General features: G+C 38.6%; 1 pseudogene; it reads right to left on the bottom strand.

Moving 5' to 3' along the window:
- LOC100950107 overlaps positions 1 to 10,357 on the bottom strand; it is a 36,838-nt pseudogene extending 26,481 nt beyond the window's left edge.
- Positions 10,358 to 24,467: the final 14,110 nt, after the last annotated feature.

Raw genomic sequence — 24,467 nt, 5'->3', positions numbered from 1 at the left:
ACCACAACGTCTGCCTATTTGTTGTTGTGGTGGTGGTTGTTGTTGTTGCAGTTGTCGCTGTTTATTTCAGCTGGCTGGGGCCGGGCTTGAACTCACCAGCCTCAGTGTGTGTGGCTGGTGCCCTAACCACTGAGCCATGGGCACCACCGCCCTTAATCAGTTTTTTTAATGGACTCTTCCCATACACATTTCTTTGTAAACTGCTTTTTATTTCTACATTACCAATTATACATATACATTCAATTTTAACTAACTATAAAAGTTATACATTGTAGCATTTATAAAATTAAGAAATAGAAAGTGAAAATAGAAATTACCAATCTAATTAGAGACTGTTTCTATTTTATATCTTTTCTGTTAGAATTGGTTTATACTGAAACAGCTTACAACTCACAGAAGTTATAAAATAACACACAGAGTTCCTATGAAACCTTTATTTAACTCTGTACAACCATGATGCATTGCCACTGGTGCATGCACTTTTTTTGGTTGTGTGTCTCGCTGAAATGTTATCCTCTGTGTAGCTTTGTGTAACCAACCCTGCAATAAGGATCCAGAACTGTTCCATCAACACAAAGAAACGCCCTCATGTTCTCCCTGCCTTCAACCACAGCCCCTAGCATCCACTGATCCGTTATCCATCACTGAAATTATATCACCTTGAGAATATTCTGTGAACAGAATTGTACAGAATGTGAACGTTTGGTGTTACCTTTTCTTTTGGTTGATGTAATGCCCTTGACCGCCATCCTGTTGTGGTGCATTTCCACATGTGTGTCCTTCACAAATCTGTGTTTAAACCCACCTTGCTCTTCTCAAGAATAGCTGTATCATTTCACATTCTCACCAGCAAAAAATAATTCTTATTTTCAAAATTTTCTCATACAGTCATGCTTGTCATACAATTGTATATTACATTTTTTAAATTCCTTGAATGTGCTTTGGAAACATGATTTCATTGTCTGCAAACTATTCTGTCATCTGGATGGACCACAATATGTTTTATCAAATTACTACTAGGGATGTCATTTTCAAACTTGTGTTGGGAAAATTGTAACTATGATCAGTATCTGTATTAGTCAGAGCCTGGCCAGGGAACAAGAAACTTCTGTACGTAATTTGGAGGGAATTTAATACAGAGAGTTTGTGATTCGGTTGGTGTAAGAGCTGGGAAGCGCATCAGTGAGCAGGGAGAGTAGGAAGCTGCTTCTGACCTTCCAGGGGAAGTGACCATGAGGAGCTACTCGTTAGAACAATCCAGCAGGAAGGAGGACTAAGGCAGACACTGCTGGGAAAGTGCTGGAAACAGCAGGGCAGAACTTCCTGTGTGCTGGTTGCTGTAACACAGAAAAGACAGAGCTTTTTCCGGTGAGCCCACAAAAGGTGGAGAGAGAGAGAGACAGAGTAGAGAAGTACCCTGGGTTCTTCCTTCCTCTAATCTCCTGATTTTCTGCCATTGTCTTTCATGATACTGAAAACTACCCAGAAACCTAACCATAAAAGAGCTTGGAAAATGTGTGTGTGTGCATGTGTACGTGTGCATGTGTGTATGGGTGTGCACGTGTATATGTGTGTGTGCACGTGTGCACATGTGTACACATGTGTGTGTGTACATGTGTGCATGTGTGCCTGCGTGTGTGTACATGTGTGTGCGTGAGCATGTGCTGGCAGAATAACAAACATGGGCCTGAATCTGACAGCAAACAGGCCAGATGTTGGAAAGCACGTCACCCTTGCACGCAGGTGTCTGTGCGCATCTTTGATCATTTCCTTAGAATGCATCTTAGAAATAAAACAACAGAATTACTTGGTCAAAAGCTGAATCATGGCTTTGATATACACTTGGGGTGTCCCCTAGAAAAGTCGCACCATTCACACACACACATACTTCCCAGTCCCTGGCACTGAAATTGCTATTTGAGAATAATCTCCTACCATGTTTTCCTGAAAATAAGACACTGTCTTATATTTTTTTCTCAAGAAGACATGCTAGGGCTTATTTTCAGGGGATGTCTTATTTTTATTAAGTATAATAACAACAATCAACAATCTACATTTATTCAAATACAGTTAAATCATCTTCTTCTGGAACCTGACAGGGGGAGCTGACCTTGTTGGTGGGGCTGGTGCTAGTGACGGGTAAACTCCTTTCCCCTAGCTGTTTGCATGTGCACAATAGGATGCCTGCGACCATGGTTACCACACACACACCTGCGCAAGTGCCAACGGCTTGGAGAAAGGAGCTGCAGCAGATAAAAGGTATTCCAGTCTTCCTTACCACTCTGCGCTGAAATGCTCCATGCTCATCACTAGGTCTTATTATCAGGGTAGGGCTTATATTTAACAAATGCATAGAAATCCTGCTAGGCTTATTTTGGGGGTAGGTCTTATTTTCAGGGAAATACGGTATTTTGCTAGCAAGGCAATTGTATATCATTATTTGAGTTTGCATCTTTTATTTTGCTAGTTAAAAAAATATTTGAATGTTTTTTATATTTTTTCCTCAAGATTCTGTCCCTTTTCATGAGAATTGACTATTGATGTTCTCTCTCAGTTTTCTTTTTAGGTGCCCTCACTCTTACATATGCATGAATGTATTCATGATCTATGTATATTTGACTTAATAAAATTAGAAAACAGCAGATTTCTTGAGGCATAATGGACATACAACAAACTGCACATATTTAAAGTAAGAAATGTGATAAATTTTGGAGTGTGGATAGACCCATGGAACCATAAACATTAAGAAAATTCAGGTATCCATCACCTCTTAAAGTTTCTCTGGGCCCCTTTACAATCCTCTCTCCCACCTCTGTCCACCTGCCTACTCACCCCATCACTGGGTAGCCACTCGCCACGCTCTGTCATTATAGATGGGTTTGCATTTTCTGGAACTTATATCACATTGAATCATAGTCTGTTCTGTCTTTCTCTGAATTTTTGTTCTGGCTTATTTCACTCAGCATAATTATTTTGAGATTCATCCTTTTTTGTTTTTTTTTTTTTTTTGAGACAGTCTCAGTATGTCACCCTCGGCAGAGTGCCATGGTGTCACAGTTTACAGCAACCTCAAATTCTTGGGCTTAAGCAATTATCTTGCCTCAGCCTCCTAAGTAGGTGGGACTACAGGCACCTGCCACAATGCCTGGCAACTTATTGGTTGTAGTTGTCATTGTTGTTTGGCAGGCCTGGGCTGGGTTTGAACCTGCCAGCTCCAGGGTATGTGGCTGGCACTTTAGCCACTGAGCTACAGGCACCGAGCCTCCATTTTTGGTTTTTATTCAATTCATTTTTATTGCTGGGTAGTATTCCCTGGTACGGACATATCATGTGTTCACCTTTTAATCTACACCTGGACTGGCTCCAGTTTTTGACTAACATAAATAAGCCTACTATGAACATTTGTGTTCAAGTGTTTGTATGAATGAATGTTTTTATTTCTGTTGGATCAATAATTAGGGCAGAATGATAAATCCATGTAAATCCATGTTTAACTTTTAAGAAACTGCCAACCAGCTATTCCAAAGTGGCTGTAGCACTTTACATTCTCTGCAGTGTATGAGAGTTCCAATCTGTCCCCATACTTACCACACTCGGTGTGGTCTTTAAATTTTAGCCATTCTAACAGGTTTTTAGTGCCATTCTTGTATGCATATATTTAAACGGTTTTCCTCATATACACTGCACATTTCTCATTGCTTTCAAAGAGCTGTTTTTGTAGCCTCCATTTGATTGTCGCAATCTCACTGTGGCTAAATATCTTATCACAATTTCTAGGTTGACACCTGGCCTGGGTTCACTTCCATTCTATCAAAAAAATTCCTCAGCTCCCTCAGGGGTCCCATAAAACTATGCGTTCTTCTGAAACAGAGATCATTCCCATTATCTTCATGGCTCCTGAAGACGACCCTGATGTTTTGTTTGAGCTGGAAGGCAAGCTAGTGTGACATCACAGCATGTGGTTCTTTTAGGCTCTTCTGTGCTTTTTATGCTGTCCCCTGCTTCTGGTCAGACACAGGGTCTAGAGCCTCTAACATGGCCCTCTCAGGCAGTCACGCCAACTTTATTTTTCATGATAGTAATATTCAAATGCAGAATTTAAAGCATCTGGTGAGAGCACCAAATTCTCCCTGTGTCCCCCATTTCACAAAGGCATATTTGCAAATCAGAGCTAGCCATAGGCAACTCCTCACTGGTCTCCAATGCAGATGTGAAAGCCTTTCTCCCTGAACACCCATAGCTGTCGATTTGCAGCATGTGTGTGGGAAGCAAAGCGTCTAGCACCGGCCCAAGGGTAAAGTGGGAATAAGCTGTGCAAGGCAGATGTTCGCTATCCCCAGACAAATGGGCTGTAGGACTCCATGGATACTCCAGCTGTTGATCTGCTCTAATTGAGAGAGAAGAGAGTTTTATAAAATAAAACCTCTTTTGCAAAAAGATAGTTGTGAGAGAAAAAGGACATTGCTTTTTAGAGACATGTGATGATGATTTGTTTGCAACTGCATTGAGCCCGAGGTCCTTGTCTATGCTCCAAAGGAACAGAATAGCACTTCCTAAACAAATGAGTGGTTGTAGGAATGCATAACACATATAAATAAGTTCATTCAGCAAAAATGTGTCCATAGGTGTGTCTCACACTTTCCTAGACGTAGTCCTTGGCCTTCTGCAGCTGAAAGAGAAAAAAGATGGACATTACTCAACAACATACACACACATACGTAATTAAAATGGAGATGAATGTCTTACTGGGAAAGTTCCAGGAGTAAGGAGACCCGATGGGAGGTGATTTTAAGGGGCTGGCAGGGGACAGATGTCAGGTGAGAGGCACCTGTACGTCAGGAAGCATTAAGGTGACTTGGGTTTCTACCTTGAGAAACTGTGCTGGGGGCCTTCATGGATATAGGGAAGACCTGCTGTCTTCTTCAGGAAAGAGCAGGTTTGAGAGTTCAGTTCAGTTTGACCTGTGGTCTTTGGGGGGACATTAAAGAATTTTGAGGGAAGACAAGTGGGCAGAGGTCCGTATGGGGCTGAGGCTCAGAAGAAAGACCTGCCTTTGATGACACATGTGAGGGTTACTGTCACAGATGCCAGCTGAAGTCATGGGCATGTGTGCCTCGGGCTCCACGGTCTTCACAGAGTCGAAAGTCGGTTTCAAGCTAGACCGTGAGGACTCTCAGTACTAAATATCTGGGTACTTAAGGTTAAGTCAACCAGGAGAATGAGATGTCGTGTTCTAGAGAGAACAGAGAACTAGCAGGAAAATACGGTATAGTGAAATTCCAGGAGAAAAAGTGCCTTAGAAAGGGAGTGGTTAATAACATTAACAACTTCTGAGAGGCCAAAAACTATGATGCCTAAACAATCATGTTACCTTTAAAATGTCTTGTTGGTTATTATTAAAGTAGACAGGTTTGCCTTACCACCCGGGGGTCCAACTCCCAGCCCGCAGGCTGCATGCAGATTATGTGAGGACTTTTTTGCTTATCTGTGGTAGGAGAGATCATGAAAATTATGCACAGACTTTTTCACTTTGCTCATCAGCTTTTGTTGGCATCTGAGTATTTACTGTGTGGCCCGACATAACGCCTCTTCTTCTAATGTGGGGCAGGGAGCCCAAACGTTGGCCACTCCTGTATCCCGGTTATTCCGTTTCCGTCTTTCTGTATGTAGACTTTCTGTCGTGATGTTTTTTCCTCAGAGTTCTGGAAAGTTTATTATTTTTCATGTAGTGGTATAAACTTAATCTATGTTTAGCTTATATTTTCCTAATTGTTGGAGTCATGTAATGAGAAGCCTTTTTAAGTTCTCACATAAAAGGTGAAAAATTATGAAATCTATGTGGTTTCTTCTTCCTTTCTATATCTATGATGCTAAAAAGTCGTGTTATTACTGCATTTCACATTTTCTGTTTTAAGAATAATTTTTTATGTTTACATTTATTTTTGGACATTAAAAACAAACAAGCCTTCCTTTGGTACACCTTTTGTATTATATATGCCTCATTCTCAGCCCCGACATTTCCTTCATTTTTTTGATTAGAGGACATTTTTAGTGTGTATATACATACATATAATAAACACATATCTATCTATCTATATACACACAGAATGTCCATAAAGTTTGTGTGCAAATTAAAATAGTTGGCTATTAATAGTTGTATACATACACACATATATATAAAATTAGTAGTTGTGTGTGTGTATATAATATATATGTGTGTGTATACAATCAATAGTTGTATACACACACACATATGTGTGTATATATATATATACACATACATATATATATAATTAGAGATAAGATCTTGCTCTGTGGCCCAAGCTAGAGCCCAGTGGCAAGAGAGATTATAGTTCATTGCAACCTTAACACAAATTCCTGGGCTTAAGCCATCCTCCTGCCTCAGCCTCCTGTGTAGCTAGGACTACAGGCATGTGCCACTATGCTGAGCTTATTTTTGAAAATTTTTTGTAGAAATAGGGTCTTGCTGTGTTGCCCAGGCTGGTCTTAAACTCCTGGCTTCAAGCAGTCCTCCAATCTTAGCCTTTGAAAACATCAGCATCATAGGTGTGAGCCACCATGCCTGGCCTTTAGTTATATTTAAATATAAATATTTTTAATATTTGGATTATATCATTGTCAAGATAAAATCCAAATAATATAGAAATATAAACAATGAAAAAATGAAAATGAAAGATCTTCACACTGCTACCACTGAAGAAGAACTACAGTTAAACCCCAAATTCCTTGGTTTCCCTTTCTTTTAAAGACACACGGTGGTGCCTAGATTTCCGCCCACTTTGCCACCTGTAGTCCTTTCTAATGTGAAAATTCATGCCTCTTTATATTTCTAGCTGCTCAGCCCTGGAAAGTCTGTTTTGATGACTTCGTTTCCATCCTTTCTATTCTCTTTCTTTGGAACCCCTATAGTTGGTGGTGGGATCAACATCAGTCCTCAGCATAGGTCAGGTAACACTGTTCTGTTATGCCCAGGAGTTCCACAAAGTCCACATTGCCAAACAAGTTGAATTTAAAGATGAGTCCTTTTATTAACGAGCCGACCGGTGACTGCCTCGGTGTCCCAACGTGGGGTTTCTGAGAGCAGCCCCAAGTGCCTAAGGGGTCGGATTTTTAAGGGTTGGTCTGCATCCCGGTTGGCATTCAGGATGCTCAGCTCAGGTGCATTTGGGTGGGGTAGCAAACTAGCATTGTACAGAAGCAGAATTTTGTGGTTAGCGAGTCATACATCATACATCTTTGTTTTAATATTTTCCCCTATACATTTTAGTTTCAGTACTTTCCCCACCTGATATTGTTTAAAGGTCAGTCCGGGGATAGTTAGTGCCTCCCAATTGGTTTCCCAGGAGTTAGCCAAGCAAGAAACTGGGAGTGAACTAGAAGCAAGAAGTTAATTAGTACTTTTTCATCTATCTTGGGAGTGAACTAAACTTATTTCTTTTTTTTCTTTCTTTCTTTCTTTCTTTCTTTTTCTTTCTTTCTTTCTTTTTTTTTGTGAAAGCTTGCAGTCCAGAAATCTGCCAGGAGTTAACTGGTATTTTTTTCATTATAGCCTAGGCCTGACACCTTTCTGTCTTAGCCTAGGCCCACTAGGCCTAAGAGTTCAACACCCTTTCTTGGGGCTCCTACCTACTTGCAAGTTGCCATCATCCTAGAGTTGATGCAAGTGATGGGACCCAATGGGCCTGGTGATGGTGACATGGCTGCCCCCCACATCATCCCCCCACGAGATAGGGTTGGTGCCTGGTCTGATTGGGATAGCCCTGGACTTCTGGACTGCTTGCAGGAAATTGGAAATGAAGATGCTTCTAGTTTGCACTTAGGCATTCTCTGTTTTTAGGTGAAAAATTATAGATGTGTGTTTCTCAATCTACTTCTGTCAGCCTCATAGTTAGGGGAGACTCCTCCAAGTCCCAGGCATTACAGTGTCTGTTGTTTTTATTCTGAATTATTTTAGTGGGCTGCCTCAGACATACTGTTTTAAATTTTCTCAAGAAATGTTTACTGAGTAGGGATAATAAAAGTGACACATTATAAACCTTTTTTTAAATCTAAAATGTAAGTATGAAAAGGGGGCTAAACAAAGGGTACAAAACTCATTATTTATTTTTTTAATTTCAGTTAATACAACGATGCCCGTGATTAGGTTACATTCCTTGCATTTCTCAGGTAAAGTTCAAGTTGTATTAGAGCCCTCCACCCAGAGGGTGTGCTGTGTACCCTTACCTTGGGCACCTTAGAGGACAGCTTAGCAGTCACCCACCCTCCTCCCCTGTCCCTTTTACCTCCTCTCTTCCTTCTATTTGAATTAAATTGTGTTTTTCTCTCCTATGCGTGTGTAATTGTTTATCTATTGGTTTCATGTGAGTATTGAGTACACTAGATACTTGCCTTTCCATTCTTGTGATACTTTACTAAGAAGAAGGACTCCATCCAGGTAAATATAAAAGATGTAAAGTCTCCATCTTCTTTATGGCTAAGTAGTATTATTCCATGATATACATATACCAAAGTTTATTAAGCCCTTCATGTGTTGATGGGCACTGGGTCAGTTCCACATTTTGGCAATTGTGAATTGAGCTGCAATAAACATTCTAGTGTAAATATACTTATGGTAAAATGATTGTTTTTTCTTCTAGATACCTAGTAATGGGATTGCAGGATAAAATTGCAGGTCAACTTCTAGCTCTTTGAGAATTCTTTATATTTCTTCCCATAGAGGCTGTCTTAGTTTGCAGTCCCACCAGCAGTGCAAATGTGTTCCCTTCTTTCCACATCCACTACAGCACCTGAAGCTTTGGGAGTTTGTGATATGGGCTATGCTCACTGGGGTTAGGTGATATCTCGGGGTAGTTTCGATTTGCATTTTTCTGATGATTAGGGATGATGAGCATTTTTTCATGTGTGTGTTGGCCATTCTCCTATCTTCTTCGAGGAAGGTTCTGTCCATGTCTCTTGTCCACTTATAAATGGGATTGTTTATTGTTTTCTTATTGATTAATTTGAGTTTTCTGTAGATTCTATTTATCGGCCCTTTGTCAGATTCATATCATGCAAATACTTTCTCCTGTTTTGCAGCTGTTTGCTTTAGTTGTTGTGCCCTTAGCTGTACAGAAGCTTTTCAGCTTTATCAAGTTTCACTTATTTATTTCTGGTGTTGCTGCAATTGCCAGGGGGTTCTTCTTCATAAAATCTTTTCTCAGGCTGATTTTTTTTTATTATTATTAAATCATAGCTGTATACATTAATGCAGTCATGGGGTATAGTGTGCTGGTTTTATACACAATTTGATATATTTTCACCAACCTGGTTAACATAGCCTTCTTTGCATTTTCTTAGTTATTGTGCTAAGACATTTATATTCTGCATCTAGAAAGATTCACATGTATCCTTGTAAGATGGACAATAGGTGTGGTTCTCAGGTCGATTTTATTAAGAGTTTTCCCCACACTTTCTTCTAGAACTTTTTTTTTTTTTGCAGTTTTTGGCCGGGGCTGGATTTGAACCCACCACCTCTGGCATATGGGGCCAGCGCCCTACTCCTTTGAGCCACAGGCGCTGCCCTCTTCTAGAATTTTTATCATTTCATGTCTTAAATTTAAATCTTTTATCCAGTGAGAGTCCATTTTTGTCAGTGGTGAGAGGTACAGGTCCAGTTTCAGTCTGGTACATGTGGCTAACCAGTTCTCCCAGCACCATTTGTTAAGTAAGGATTCTTTTCCCCTGTGAGGAAAGAAGTCCCAAAGCTATCTCAACCAAACTCCTGGGTTTATATCAGAATAATATTTTTACAATTGTGGCAACTTTTACCCTTGTCTTAAAGTTACTACCAAAGGGGGAGAGGAAACCTTAAATTCCTATAAAATATCTATTGCTTTGATTTTTCTTTTAAGTAGCAGCAGACTAGCCTGCACATGTATTCACCCAGCATCTAGAGCTTTTTGCTCTCACAACTGTCCTGCTGGAATCAATAAGCTGTTGATTAAAAACCTTGTTACTTAATACACTTAGTAAGCTCAAACTGTTTTTTAGAAACCTAATCACTTTCATGTCACTAACTGCAGGGATAGAGACAAAAGCTGTGGCTAATTATTCACAACTTCACAAAGCTGATATTGAATTTCTAATGTGTCCCAAATGCTCACTTTCTCTGATTCGTTCCTGTGTTCCTGTGTTCTGCTAGCACATTACTAGCTTGGAGAATGGCTTCATGTTAAAGATCTTAAAGTTTCAGAAAAATCTGAAACAGCAACAGATTCTCTGCTCATTTTAAAGCAGTCCTATGAAACATCTGCCTACCTGAGGGAATAACTGCCGGCTTGCAGACGCCCAATAGCATCCTCGCAATGCCACCTGCTTCAAGATGGCTGCCTCCCAGCTCCTGAGTAAAGAGGAAGAAGAGGGCCAGAATTGCTTCATAAAACAGGCCAACCTGGTTTAGACATATTCTAACTCTCACATCTCTTTCTTCTCCCTTGAATTCTCTCCTGAGACCCGGAGCTGCATTTCCAACTGCCAAATATACAAATATCCCCCCAGTTGCAGAGGACCACAGCTATCTGTCTGAAAGACTGTATTGGAAGTTGGAAAGTGGACTGAGATGTTGAACTGAAACCCAGCCCTCAAACTGTCCCTAGGGCTATGTCATAGGAGTGAAGGTGACATAATTAAGGCATCCGATTAAGTTGGCTTTTATTGGTAAATGCCCTGAGTTCTGAGTAACTCAGAACTGTTCTCAGTATGTCATATAATCTTATACTCAAAGAGAGCATGCTGGAGTCATTACAATTTAGACATGAAAGGGCAGGACAAAAAGATCATTTTCCCCTGAAATCTGCCTATCTCATTAGCCTTTTCATGGGTGATATAACTTCTCCTTCTCTCCAAATATGCAGGGGTCCCATGGCTAAAAATCCTCAGCTTCCCCTTTCCATCATTGTTATAAATTATGTGCCAAGCCCCTGGAGGCCCTGGTCCCAAGGCACAGATACTTACTGAAGATGAACTATTATATGACAGCACAAGGAAAAATGAACTTTAGGATGTAAAGCTAACACACTTTTTTATAAACCATTAATCCGTTCAGCATATGTCAGATGGGTAGTTCCCATAAAGTGGAGTGCATAGTTCACATGGATTATTCCTGAACATTCACAACTCACACATGCACACACACACATCTCTGCATAGTTCACATGAATTATTCCTGAACGTTCACAACTCACACATGCACACACACACATCTCTGCATAGTTCACATGGATTATTCCTGAATGTTCACAACTCACACACGCACACACACACATCTCTGCATAGTTCACATGGATTATTCCTGAACATTCACAACTCACATATCTCTGCATAGTTCACATGGATTATTCCTGAACATTTACAACTCACACACATGCATGCACTTCTCTTCAAATAAACAAGAACATCAATTTAATATTTAATATTCTAATTTTTATTAATGGTCTTTGATTTTCCCTACCTTTTATAATTTTTCCAGTTGGCTAATCTGAGTTACCCTAGCCCCCATTCCATATATATATAGTTTTTATACTTCAACAAATATAGCTAAAGCAAATAAAGCTAAAAGTTGGTGCTGATGCTTTTATAACAAAGTATGGAATTATATTTTCGTATTATTTGTAGGATCTCTTTTGAGGGATATTGAAATTAGACCATCATCCAGAGAGACTGGTACTCTAAGCAAGGTCATGAACATCACATATTTTGGTCAAATAACAAAATGAGCTCCATATTTTGACACAAAACATCTATTTCAAAATATTTATTTAAATAACTCATCTCATATCTTTACCCTCTATCACGCATCACTGTCTTGAAAGTATTAGATATAAATATGAATAATTAGAAATTAAACTAATACTTCACAATGGACCATCAGCAAAGTAAACACCCAGAAACGAAATGATGAAACCTAGCTTCCACAATGCCACAAAGGTTAAAACTAAGCAACAGACTTTCAAAAAATAAGATGAATAGAACTCCACCACCTTATCAATTCTTTAATAAATGTTAATGGCTCAAATTCCCCACTGAAAAGACACAGGCTGGTTGATTGGATAAAAAAAGCATAAACCATCCATATGCTCTCCCCAGAGAGCACATCTAGTCTCAAAGGACAAAAGAAGACTCAGGGTCAAGGAATGGAAAGCAGTATTTCAGGCAAATGGAATTCAAGAGAAAGGAGGAGTTGCAATCTTACTTTCAGATAGAAGTGGATTTAAAGAAGCTTAAGTCAAAAAAGACAAAGGTGGATAACAACAAGAGGACATTTCAATTACAACTGTTTATGCACCCAACTTTAATGCTCCTAGATTTATGAAACAGATCTTGAGGGATTTGAGCACTATGATGTCTCATAACACCATAATAACAAAGGGCTTTGACACCCTTCTTACAGAACTGAACAGGTCCTCTAAACAGAAACTAAACAAAGATATAAGGGATTTAAACACAACCCTAGAACAAACGTGCTTAATACACATATACAGAATATACCATTCCAAAGCTAGAGAATATATGTTCTTCTCATCAGCTCATGGAACATTCTCCAAAGTAGGCCACATCCTAGGGCACAAATCAAACCTCAACAAAATTAAAAGAATTGAAATTATACCTTGTATCTTTTCAGACCACCAGGCAATAAAGAAGAAATTAAACTAATACATAGATAAGATCAGTTTCTTTCCTAACTAAACACTGACCTTCATGGAGATTAGTTTTCGTCCCTACCTTGAAATTTTAAGAAGAAATGCACTCTCCCACCGTGAGCAAGGACTGGGAGAATGTGCTGCTGCTGACCAGGCTTACATGCAATGCTGAAATAACATTTTTCAACTGAAAAGAAAACAAGCCCAGGTAGTAACTCAGACCAGTACAAAAGAAGATATGAAAAGAACTGTGAATGGTAAAGGTAGAGATTAACATACAAGATTATATAGTTTTTTTCCTTCTCTCTCTCTTTTTTTTGAGACAGAGTCTCACTATGTCTTCCTTGATAGAGTGCAATGGCATCACAGCTCACACAACCTCAAACCCTTGGGCTTAAGCAATTCTCTTGCCTCAGCCTCCCAAGTAGCTGGGACTACAGGTGCTTGCCACAATGCCTGGCTATTTTTTTGTTATTGTTCTCATTGTTGTTTAGTAGGCCCTGGCCAGTTTCAAACCAACCAGCCCCAGTGCATGTGGCTGGCACCCTAAGCAGTGAGCTATGGGTGCTGAGCCAAGATTGTATAGATTAAGACTTTATTCTTTTCATCTCTTAACTTCTTTCAAGATTTATGTGAGATTGCATGAAACAATAATTATGACATTGCATTGTTGAATTTATAACATATATAGGTGTGATATATATGATAACTACAGCATGAAGGAAGAAAGAAATGGAGTTATGTTGGGGCAAAGGTTTTATATGAATCAAGTTGGCATTATCTTGGAATAGATTGTGATAAACTCTGATGTAAATTGTAATTCATAGAGGAATTACAAAAAAGTAACTGAAAGTATATATAGTTAAAAAGACAACATCGATACACTAAAAACAGTTATTTACCAAAAGGAAGGCAGGAAAAAGGAAAGAGGAAAAAAGTATGAGAGACATACAGGCAACAGAAGATCAAAATTATAGCTGTCCAGCTACCTACATCAATAATTCTATTCCAGTGTGAATGAACTAAACAATCCAGTCAAAAAGCAGGGATTATCAGATTTGATTAAAAGAAAATTAAACAAGATCCAAATATGTTTTCTATAGAAGACAACATTTTATATTTAAAGAAGTTGGAAACAAATATTAACAGTAAGAGATGTTAAGTAGTTATATTAATAGAAGACAAAATAGACTTGAAGACTATAAATAGGATTACAGACAACAGGGTGGTATCCTGTGAATGAAGGATCAACCTGTCAGAAAGATGCAACAATTGTGAGCGCATAGCAACTGAAACAGAGCCCCAATACATTCAGTGAACACCAACAGAGCTGAAAGGAGCAATAGACGCTTCAACAACAATAGACTTTAATATCTCTGTCTCAACAGACAAGAGTTTGAGGTTGCTGTGAGCTATGATGCCACGGCACCCACTCTATGCAGGGTGACACTGGGACTCTGTCTCAAAAAACAAAACAAAACAAAACAAAACAAAAAAGGCTGAGGCAGGTATCTGCCTATAATCCTAGCACTCTGGGAGGCCGAGGTGGGTGGATTGCTTGAGCTCAGGAATTCAAGAGCAGCCGGAGCAAGAGCGACACCCTGTGTCTACTAAAAATAGAAAAACTAGCAGGGCATCAGGGTGGACACCTGTAGTCCCAGCTACTTGGGAGGCTGAGGCAAGAGGATTGCTTGAGCCCAAGAGTTTGAGGTCTCTGTGAGTTACGACACCATAGCACTGCACTTGGGGTGACAGTGGGACTCTGATTCAAAAAAAAAAAATAGTTAATAGAAAAGCTAGAAAATAAGCAAGAATGTAAGATTTGAACAACACTGTCAACTATTTTGATATAAAATGTATCTATAGAACATTCCACCAATAACAGTAGAATATACATTCTTTTCAAGTAAAAATAGAACATTCACTAAGATAGATCATATGGCAGGCCATAAACCCATTAATACAATTTAAAAGATTCAAATAATAAAAGTATGTTCTTAACCACAGTGGAATTTTGTTTTTTTAAGAGACAGAGTTTTATTATGTCCCCCTGCATAGAGTGTAATGGCTCACAATTCACAGCAACCTCACTCACACTCCTGGGCTTAAGCCATTCTCTTGAGCCTCAGCACAGAACCCACCACAATGCCTGGCTATTTTTTGGTTGCAGTTGTCATTGTTGTTTAGCAGGCCCAGGCCAGGCTCGAACCTGAAGCTTTAGTGTATATGGCAGGGGCCCTACTCACTGAGCTATGGGAGCGAACATACCACTGTGGAATTTTAAACAACAATGAAAAGAAAACTGGGAAATTCTCAAAGACTTTTATTTTATTTTTTTGAGTTTATATTATCAACTTTCCCAGGGTAGAGTGCTATGGCATCATAGCTCACAGCAACTTCAAACTCTTGGGCTCAAGTGATCCTCCTGCCTCAGTCTCCTAAGTAACTGGGACTACAAGTACCCACTATAACGCCTGGATAGTTTTAAATAACACAAGGGTAAAGGGGGGAAAAAAAAGTGGAAACCAGAAAACATTCTGAAATGAATAAAAATGAAAACATTTATTAAAATGTGTGGAATACAGCTAAGCTCAGAAGAAAATTTTGAAAATACCTGTACTAGGAAAGAAGATAGGTCTCCAGTCAGTAATTTGACCTTCTCTTTTTAAGAAACTGAAACAAGAAACAGCAAATTAAACCAAAAACAAGCTGAAGGAAGGAAATACTACAGAGCTGGAATCAATGATATTGATAACATATTAACAGAAAGAATTACAAAGCAATGCTTTGACCAAATTTGTGCCAACAAAGGAGATGAATTAGATGAAATGGAAAAATTTTTAAAGTTATTGAAATGAATCCAGGAAGAAATAGAAAATCTGAATGGACCTATAACAAAGAAACTGAGTTAGTAACTGAACTCTCATAAAGTCAGGCCTTGTTGGCTTTGCTGATGAATTCTGTTAGATATTGGGGGGAAAAAAAGTCAATTTTCCATAAACTCTTTCATGAATTAGAATAAAAGGGAAATTTTTTCTTTTCTCTTGAAGTTAGTATTAACTTCATATGAAAGTACAAAATAATTACAAGAAAAAAAAAATAACTACAGGCTAATACCCTTCATAAATATAGAAACAAAAATCCAAAAGGAAATATTAGCAAATGAAATCCAGTGATATATAGAAAGGATTAGACAACATGACCAAAGGAATGGGAAATTGCTTTAACATTTGAAACTGTTAATGCAGTGTACCAATTATTAGAATTAAGGATAAAACCACATTATCATCCAAATAGACTCAGAAAAGGCATTTGGCAAAATTCAACACCTATTTGTGATAAAAGTTCTCAACAAACTGGGAACAGAAAAGAAAGTTGAAGGCATCTGAATTAGAAAGGAAGAAATAAAATCCTCTTATTCTTAGATAATTTGACCTAAGTATAGAAAACTCAAAAAATTCCTAAAAATATAGTCTACATTTAGAGAGATTCATGTGTACCCTTATAGGATGAACCATAGGTGTGATATAAATGTCTTAACACAGTAACTAAGAAAACGACATGAAGGCTATGTTAACCAGTTGGATGAAGGTATTTCAAATTGTGTATGGAAACAGCACACTGTACCCCATGATAGTATTAATGTATACAGTTATGATTTAATAAATAAAATAAAATAAATTCCTAAAAATATATTGGAAATGATAAATAAGTTTAGCAAAGTTATAGGCTATAAGATCTAAACATAGACATCAATTGTGTTTTTTAATGTTTATAATAAACAATTTGAAAATAAATTTCAAAAAACAATTCAAGCTGGGCATGGCGGCTCATGCCTATAATCCTAGTACTTTCAGAGGATTACTTGACTCTAGGAGTTTGAGACCAGTCTGGGTTAAATAGAGAGACCCCATCTCTTAAAAAAATTTTTTTTAATTTAGCTTGGCATGGTAATGTACACTTGTAGTCCCAGCTACTTGGGCTACTGAGGCAGGAGGATCATTTGAGCCCAGTTATTAGAGGCCATTGTGAGCTGTGATTGCCCTCTGTGCTCCACTCCAGCCTGGACAATTGACCAAGATCCTGTCTCTTAAAAAAAAAGAAAAAAGAAAGAAAATGCTTCAATTATAACAGCATTAAAAAAAAAAAAAAAACCTCTGAGGAATAAATTTAACAAAAGAAATACGAGACTTTTACTCTGAAAACCACAAATCTTTCCTGAAAGAAGTTAAAGCTCTAACTGGGAAGACAAGTTGTGTTCTTGACTAGGAAGACTCAGCATTGTAGAGAGTGATTCTTTGAAATTGAGCTATAGATTCAATAGGTCAGTTACCTATGAAAATCTCACGTAAACACAATCCCTTACCAATATAATCCCAAAGGCTTTGTGGAGACCTCAACAAGCAGATCCTAAAATATAAGAGGAAATGCAAAGGACTAAGAATAGCCAAACAATTTTGAAAAAGACCAGAACTGGAGGACATATACTATTCTATATGAAACTGACTGTGAGTCCTGGCATGAAAAGAGACATTGCAAATCAATGGCGTAGAATTAAGAGTCCAAAAATAAACCCTTACATTTTGTTCAATGTATTTTGACAAGGTTCTAAGGCAATTCGATGAGCAAGGTCATGTTTTTAACAAGAGGTGCTGGAACAATTAATGATCCGGAGGCAAACCTATGAATTTAAACCCTTAACCTCACACTGTAAACGTAAATGTCCTAAAATGGATCATTTATCTAAGTGTAGGAGCTGAAATTCTAAAACTCTAGAAGAAAATATGTGACTTTAAGGTACACAACTCATTCCTATGCATCAAAAGCCTGAGGACAAACTAAAAATTATTTGAGTTTCATCAAAATTAAAAATGCTTATTAAAAATGTGTATGCTTCCAAAGATGACATTAAGAAGGTGAAAATACGAGCCACAGACTGGAAAAAAATTGTTACAGTCATGTCCTTCATAAAAGATCTATATCCAGAACATACACAGAAAATTTACAACTTAGTGTGATGACAACTCACTTCAAAGAATGTGTAAAACAACTGCATGGAGTTTCTACCATGAAGATACATAGATGCTCGACATCCTTAGTCATTAGGAAAAGATAAATTACTATAGAGTCACAGAGACACTGCTTCACAACCACCTGTAGTTATAATAAAGAATAAATAAAATAACAAGTGCTGGAGATGTTGAAAAACAAAAACATCATTGGTGAGAATATAAAATGGCACAGACGTTTTGGAAAACAGTCTGATGACTTTCCAAAATAGTTACACGTAAACTGTCCTGCAAGTCTTTTGGTAGGTATCTACTCACGAGAAATGAAAATATATGCATGCCAGAAAGTGTATCTGAAAATGTATAACATTATTTACGTTATAACCCCAAACTGAAAATTCCATACGTCTGTGAATTGGTGAATAGTTTAAAACACTGTAGTATTTCCATGCAAGAGAGGACTAGTAGCAATAAAAAGCAGCAAACTATTGGTGCATGCTAAAACATGAATAAACCACATGATTCTATTTCTACAGAATGCCCAGAAAATGCCAAGTCTGTCGAGACAGACAGCAGATCAGTGGAGGTCCAGGCCCAAAGGACTGGCTGCACACGGCCATGAGGGATTTTGTAGGGGAATATTAAAGACTAGATTGTGATAATAGTTTCCCAGTTCTATAAATTTATTTAAAATCGTTGGCTTATATATTTATGGTAGGTGAACAATATGTAATGTAAACTATGCCTTACAAAGCTGTCAAAAAATAATAAGCAACAACTGGTAGGGTTTGGGAGGTGCAGATAAAACAAATTTGGCAATATGTTCATACTTGTTCGAAGCTGAGCGGTGATTGAGGGGCATTCATAATAGTGTTCCGTACACTTTTGTGTCTGTTTGAAATTTTCAAAGCACAAGTTACAAAATAAAAACAAAGTTGTTCCATGTTTACAATTAAATTATGTATTTTTCTTTTTTACTGGGAGAGTAAAATTTCAGAATATTTTGGACTTGAGGCTGAAATTGGACTTCCTAACACTTCCTCACCAACTGTCCACATTCTCGACCCTGCTATAAAGTTAGCCCATGAATAAAGTTCATTCTGCAGAGCAGACACTTCTCCCAGCCAGATGCGTGGGGATACAAAGCTTGCCTCTTGTGTCATTGCAAACAGGACAGACACAAAGAGGACAAGAGGAAGGAAGAGAGAGAGTCAGAAAGAGAGAGATGGAGGTTCAGACCAGCATCCCAGAGACCTAGCATAGATGGCGCTTTGCACACGTAGGAGCCAGATCCATCTATGGAACAGGTGAGATGTCTAATCAGATAAGTGGCTTCTTCTGTGGCAAGAAGTAATGAAAAATGAGAAATACAATGGCATCTAAATCTTTAATCTTTTCTCATATGATAGAAAAAGTTTTAGAAATTTATGTGTCTAGATAGGATGTCAGGGACAGATAATGTCCCCCTATAAGGGAGACAAAAATAAATTGATCTGAGATGTTCATCTATTCCAGATTATCCTGAAGAACTGTTCTATCAGAGTCACACCATCCCTTGGCTTGTCTCTGATAAGGAATGAATCTTACCAAATCATAACCTCATTCTGGCATGTCTTAATTTTAGAGGTGGAGCCTTTATGTATAACAGCAAGTGATACAGGTAGGACCTTTGTCCATCTCTTCTTTCAAGACTTGGCCTCTCAGTTCGTGTGTGGTGGCTCACATCTGTAATCTGAGAACTCTGGGAGGCTGATATATGTGGATGTTTGAGCTCAGGAGTTTGAGATGAGCCTGAGCAAGAGTGAAACTCCATCACTACTAAAAATAGAAAAACTGAGGCAAGAGGATGGCTTGCGCCCAAGAGTTTGAGGTTGCTGTGAGCTATGATCACACCCATACTCTATCCAGGGTGACAGAGTGAGACTCTGTCTTAAAAAACCAAAAACAACAACAACAAAAATCTTTGCCCTTTTACCAGGCAGAGATCCATATATGAGAGTGGCATCTATGTGTGGAAATGGATTAGGAACTCCTCTTTGTCCTATATGCAGCAAAGTTTTTGAACAGGGTTAAAGACATCTAACATAGAGAAGATTAAATAAAACTAAATGATGGTTTATGTATTAAACATGTCAGTATCGAGGAAACCTTCATAAAAATGCACCCTGGGGTGTCCAGCCTGTGGCCCACAGCATGTATGCTGATTTTGTGAGGACTTTTTTCCTTTTGCTTATCTATGGTGTCAGATATCATGAAAAGTATGCACAGACCTATATTTTGCTTATTAGCTTTTGTTAGTGTTTGTGTATTTAGTGTGTAGCCCAAGACAACTCTTATTCTTCTAATATGTGGCAGAAACAGTCCCTGCTCATTAGGATCTAATAGTACCACGGGACACTTCAAAATCAATTGGAAATCTACCTCCTTGCAGTGCTTTCAGCTTCTGGCTCAACTCAATCTTCATCCTAAAGTCTCTACTACAGATTGGTCTCAGTCTGCGTCTCATCTGCAGACAGATGATGTCAGGTGGGAAGTGAAACCAGAATAAAAGATGGGAGCTTGAGTAAAAATTCTCATGAAGCCAGGCAGGATGCCAGAAAAGATATTTAATAACATTTAGCATCCATTCTTGGTTTAAACAAAACAAAAAACCTCTCAGCACAGGAGGGATATGTAAAACGATATACAACATAATAAACAATGTCTATTTTATACCAATAGAAACATATTTAATTGGGTCAGGGGATGATGTTTGCTTCACAATATTAATAACCCCCTTCTTCTTTTTCAACAGAACCTAGAGATTTAGGGGGACAGCAAGATGCCCAGTAGAGTACTCCATTTCACAGCTTCCAGGAGGAACAGTCAAAGGCACAGCCAGGTGGAACTGAAGCCCCGATTTCCTCAAAGGGCCTTGGGATAGGAAAGTTTGAGCTGTGACTCTGCCACCTGCTGTCTGGGGGATCTTGCTCTCTGAGTTTCAGTTCCTTCACTTGGATCATGAAAGTTTGAGCTAAATTAATCATAACCTAACTACGTAACAATTCCTACTTACTTTAACAATATATCTGTTGAAAATGCCATTCTACCTGCTCCCCCTTTGAACATAATCTTTATATTTTCCCAGTTTGCAGTAGCCTTGCACCTTGGGTAGACTGAGCTCATTTTATGGTGACTATTGTTAGTTTAGTGATGTGCATGAGATTCAAGAGCCAATGCTTTTTGCTTGTTGTTTCACTGGCCAGAGGACTGGTTTGAAAGTTGAGGATGTTTCTCTCTGTCTCCTGGAATTTCAGCTAGAAAGCTTATCTTGAATTGCTGTTGGCATCATCATTTCCTTGCAACTGGAAGCCAACCTGAAAGCCAAGCTAACATACAGAGAAAAGCAGAGCCAGGAGACATGCAGAGAAATACCACTAGGAACCTTGATCAAGCCATGCCTGAAGACCACCCCTATCACTGGAGGCTTCATTTCCTTGAGTAAATATATACTCTTTGTTGTTCAAGAACTTTTTTTAAAATCTCTTGCAATCATCACTATCATTTCTGATAAAATGGCTTAACATCTAAGTCCTAGGTCATTAAAATCTTAGACCAGAAGGCTTGAGGAAGGGAGCTTGTTCTTCCAAACACTCCACAGTACTGTGTTTGGCTCTCTGAAGTGTGACTACAAAACGATAGGTTGAGGCTGAAGCCAAATACATTGGGTATGTTTTGAGATGACAAACTTTAGGAGAGGGTAGGGGGTTTATACCTTAGAATCCATGAATACTTTTTATACCTGGTCTATTTGGCACCTGATTGGTTGGCACCTGGCTGCCTGGAATATCATAGGCACTCAATAAACATTTTTTGAGTAAATACACAAATGGAAGAAAGGAGATGATGCAAGGGGGGATAGGGAGGGCAGGCACATGTTGGCATCCTAGATGTATTTGTGTGTCAATTTTGTAATGCAAAAGTGGCAAAAGCAGCTTGGAAATTCTCCAGGAATCCAATGCCACAGCCAGGGTTTGTCAATCTGGGAAATGCACCTTCTGAAACTACACACTTTAGGGAGAAAAGGTTCCAGCCAATGGAACAATTCAATAATAACCATCAGGAAAGCAAAAAGTTGCACCACTTAGACCCTGATGTGTGATTCAGGCCCTTCCTTGGGAGGTCCCCACCCTGGCTTACATGGCCAGGCCACACAGTTATCTATCGTGTGACTGAGCTCCCCATTCAACAGCAGGAGATGTGTTTACTGATTTTCTCCTCCTATAAACAAAAGGCCAATTGCTTTAGAAAGTTCCCATTTGGTTCTCTAGTAATACATGCAACATAAGCTTACAAACTCTTGAAGTAAAAGAACTTTAAAAACATGTAGTTTAAAGAAGATCACATAGGTGCCATTGGACATAAAGATGAAGTTGCACTTTTATAGGGTATGACAGCAGACTGCTGAAAGATCAGGTCCTAAATCTAAAATCTCAGGGGGAGAAAAGATATAAATAAATTAAACATGTAAACTGAATCTTGGTATTTATGATACAAAGCTGAATAAAAGTTTATAGCAATAGATTCTACTTTTTCTTAAAAAAAACAAAACACAACTGGCTTGAGATATATTGGACTCAATTTTCTTCTGTCATTCACAGAAAGATAGCCTGTTTCTATTGTGTATCTTTCAGGGAGACACAATATGCTGTACCCATTCTTGCCGATTACTCAAAATGGAGTGTTTTCTAAAATGTTAAGAAAAGCATAGGGTATAAACGTCGTAATACGGTGACTAAGTAAATGAGGTGAGGGATATGTTAACCAGTACGATGTAAACATTCCAAGTTATATATGAAATCAGCACATTGTATCCCGTAAATGCATTAATGTATAAATGATCTACCTCTTTTTGATTTAATAAAAAAAATTAAAAAAAGAAAAAAAAGTCCAGTATAGGCTTGGTATTAATACAAATAATTTCTTAGACTAATCCTTTCATCTCCTTTATAGCACGGCATGTGATAGGATGTCATGTTATGAGGCTGTAAAGTTAATTAGAATCACATTTCATATAAAAGGTGAAGGTGGTTACAAACAAAGCTGACTCATTTCACTGAGGATGAGGGTGGAGCAGTACACAGAAATGTAAACACACCGCAAACTGAGGCTGGTGGGAGCGGGGAAAGTCCCCCCAACACAGGCAAAGGCAGTGACTTTCTCACCTCTCCACTGGAGAGAGAGTGAAGTCTAGAATTATCACCACTGTGCCTGTGATTGCCACTCAGAATGACAAGACTTGGCCAACTGGTTTCCGTACACCATTTTGGAGTTTTATTTTGTTGCTGCTGTAAACCCAGGGGAAGATGCCAATCCCCACTGAAATCTAAGAAGAAGGAAGAGAAGAAATAAGATCTTGGCTATAAACGATTCATCATCCACCTTTCCAGAGTTGTTGGCAGAGGTTGCTCAGGTCAGAGGTGAGAGCACCTGGGAAGCAGCCTGGTGTCTGGTGCTACGTGAGCTCTCTGCAGATGCAAAGCCTCACGTCTTCCATCAGTAGCACCTGGTCTGCTCCTAATGGACAAGCAGAAGTAATTAATGTTGTCAGAATTTCCTGGAAAAGACTCAAAATTCTCTGGGGTAAGTACAGACGAAACAGAGCTTAGGAATACATTTCCTCACTTGCATGTTCTGTCTCTCCTCGCCTCTCCTCAGGAATATGCAATCATTCACAAATCACCCACCATGGCAGGGACTGTGTCTGGGCTGTGTGGACACTGCTTCCTTCCCAAGGTCCACACCTGAATGGCACGTTTCCTCCCAAATGACTCACAGTATATGGGGTATTTGAGATGTGAGAAGGTGTGCATATGGCTAGGTAGGTTGTCTTTAAATTGTATCTACCTGGATGGAGTTGAAACACATTCTTCTTAGTAAAATATCACAAGAATGGAAAAGCAAGAGTCCAATGTGCTCCATATTAATATGGAACAAATAAACAACTATATGCCCACATGAGAGAAAAACACAATTAAATTCAAGTGGGCAGAGGAGGGAGGGAGGGTGAGGAAAGAGAAGGAATAGTAACCTCTCCCCTAACGGGCATAGTGTATGTACATAGCACACCCCCTGGGTGAAGGGCTCAACCACAACTGGAGCTTTACCTAAGAAATGCAAATGATGTAATCTAATCATTGGTACCTTCGTATCATTCTGAAATAAACAAATAAATAAAATAATACATATATTATTTATTCTCTTAGGCAATAAAATACAATCAGTAAGCTATATAATGCTAAGCTTTGGTAAAAAAATTCAACTAAAAACACAGTGTAGTCTTAAAAATATACTGTCCATGGAGAATCACACACAAAAAATCTCCCAAACTGCTTCATACACAACTAAATATTATGATATTAAATTGCTTTTGAAAATTAATAAGATAAACTTTTAAGTGACATACATCTAATGCTTTTGTCCTTCTTCCAAATACAGAATGTTACCGCCTGTACAACACAGAATTTAAAGGATTTTATTATTACTTTAATGAAAAGCACATTAAAAATACCAAAAAAATAATAAATAAAATCTAGCCTGGTTTGGGGCTGTGAGTTACTGAATTCTATACGTAAGAGGAAGAAGGGTGACAGGTATAATGTGGGCCGGATCAAAACCATGGGACCAAATGTAACAACCACAGTGGGAGTTTATTTAATGCTTGAAGCCAGCTGAAATCTAAAGCGATGCCAGCAGCATTAGGGAGGGAGGCAGGTCTATA

The sequence above is a fragment of the Otolemur garnettii genome, unplaced genomic scaffold, assembly GCF_000181295.1.
Source record: "Otolemur garnettii isolate 467f Iridium unplaced genomic scaffold, OtoGar3 scaffold00046, whole genome shotgun sequence".
Lineage (NCBI taxonomy): Eukaryota > Metazoa > Chordata > Mammalia > Primates > Galagidae > Otolemur > Otolemur garnettii.
The sequence above is the reverse complement of the archived record's forward strand: the minus strand, read 5'-3'. Positions and strand labels throughout refer to the sequence as shown.